This window comes from Oratosquilla oratoria, chromosome 6 (assembly GCF_046742065.1).
Source record: "Oratosquilla oratoria isolate Oo_2021 chromosome 6, ASM4674206v1, whole genome shotgun sequence".
Classification (NCBI taxonomy): Eukaryota; Metazoa; Arthropoda; class Malacostraca; order Stomatopoda; family Squillidae; genus Oratosquilla; species Oratosquilla oratoria.
Window position 1 is genome coordinate 30,550,418 of NC_134782.1, and position 2,500 is coordinate 30,552,917.

Here is a 2,500-nt window from a genome sequence, read left to right on the forward strand (position 1 = left end):
CTCCTCCTTACTCCTCCTCCTCTTCCTCCTCCTCCTCTTCCTCCTCCTCTTCCTCCTCCTCTTCCTCCTCCTCTTCCTCCTCCTCTTCCTCCTCCTCCTCTTCCTCCTCCTCTCCTCCTCTTCCTCCTCCTCTTCCTCCTCCTCGTCATCCTCCTCCTCTTCTTCCTCCTTCTCTTCCTCCTCTTTCTCCTCTTTCTCCTCCTCTTCCTCCTCTTTCTCCTCTTTCTCCTCCTCTTCCTCCTCCTCCTCCTCTTCCTCCTCCTCCTCTTCCTCCTCCTCCTCCTCCTCTTCCACCGCCTCCTACTCTTACTCCTACTCCTTTTCCACCTTCTCTTTTTCAACCTTCTCCTACTTTTCCTCCTTTTCCTCTTCCTCTTCCTCCTTATCTTCCTCCTTATCTTCCTCCTTTTCTCCCTCCTTTTCTCCTCCTTCTCCTCCTTCTCCTCCTCCTCCCCTCCTCATCTTGCTCCTCCCTCCTCATCTTGCTCCCCCCTCCTCATCTTGCTCCCCCTCCTCATCTTGCTTCCCCCTCCTCATCTTGTTCCCCCTCCTCCTCTTCCTCCTTTTTCTCCTCGTCCTCCTCCTCTTCCTCATCCTCCCCTCCCTCCTCCTCCCCTCCCTCCTCCTCCCCTCCGCCTCTCCTCATCTTGCTTCCCCCTCCTCATCTTATTTCCCCTCCTCCTCTTCGTTCTCCTCTTCCTTCTCCTCTTCTTTCTTCTCCTCCCCTTCCTCCCCTCCTCCGTCCTCCTGTTCCTCCTCTCCTGCTCCTCCTCTCCTGCTCCTCCTCTTCCTTGTCTTGCTCCTCCTCCTCTTTCTCTTCCTTCTCCTTCCATCTCCTTCCCTTCCTCTTCCTCCTCCTCTCGTTCCTCCTCCTCCTCCCTCCTCCCTCCTCATCATGATGCCATGACCTCAAACGGGCAGAGGAATCGGACGGAAATCGTGGCTTGAAAAAGAAAGAGTCCCTAGTTTCGGTTTCATAAAATCGTCTAAAGTTTTAGCCAGAGGAAACTTACTTAAGTACGTCGTTGTAGCGAGAGTTAAGGAGAAATCTATCATAATTTTTTTCTTTCTTTTTCTTATCTTTTTTCTTGTATTTCTTTTATTTCTTTTTCTTTTTTCTTTTATTTTATTTCTTTTTCTTTTCTTTTCTTTTCTTTTCTTTCTTTTCTTTCTTTTCTTTTTTACTTCTTCATTTTCCTTCTTCTTTCTTCCGTATCTCTTCAATGTTTCATCTTTCCAACACGTTAGATTTATCACATCTCTTTCTCTATCCCACCGTTTTCCTCCTCTCATTCTCATTCGTCATAGATTTTTCATCTCCTATTCCCAACTCCTTTATCCTATTTTCTTTATCTCCTATCTTCCTATCATTTCCCTGTCTTGCACCTGTTCTTTCTCTCTCTTCTTTTACATTTTCTAAATCCTTCCTTCGTCACTCCGTTTTCTATTTCCTTTTGTTCTCTTCCCCATCCATTCCCCTTCCTTTATCCTTTCTTCTTCTTATTTTTTCTTTATCTGTGCTTCTCCTACTTCCTTCTTCTTTTCTGTCACTCTGAGGTTCTCTTTATATAGTCTTGGTGATATGATAATTTAATGAGTGTGTTTGAGAAAATATGCCCAAGGGTATGATGTTTTCACTTCAATAAAACACACACAAATACACATGTATAAACTTACACACTTAAATATACAAATACGCGCACACACACCTTTAAACGCACCCACACAAATACACATACACAAATGTAGACATACAGACACATATACAAACGCACACATATACCAACGGGCTCACATAAACACAGATACAAATGCACATACACTGAAACGTACACACACAGAAATGATTACAGATTCAGAAACGCAGGTATGCACACACACACACACACACACACACACACACACACACACACACACACACACACACACACACACACACACACACACACACACACACACACACACACACACACACACACACATATATACACACACATATAAACACATACAAACACATACAGACACACATACAGACAAACACGCACACACACAGACGCGCGCGCGCGCACACACCCACACACACACCCTAGACACCGTCACTTCCTCCCTCCCGACGCTCCACCAACTCGCCACGCCACTAGACACAGAAATAGGCTCTTACCAATCAAAGCGCCAAGGACTGACCGCTACAAAAACAGAGTCATCCCATCCATTGTGCACATAATCAACTCTATGTAAACTTGTACCGTGTATATACTCTAAGTTTTATATTTTTAATCAGCTTTTGTAATGTATTATTGTCAGTGTACTACTGCAATTGAAATAAAACATTTATTATTATTATTATTATTATTATTATTATTATTATTATTATTATTATTATTATTATTATTATTATTATTATTTTATTATTTTATTATTTTATTATCATTTTTTTTATTATCTTATTATTTTATTATTATTATTATTATCATCATTATTATTATTATTATTATTATTA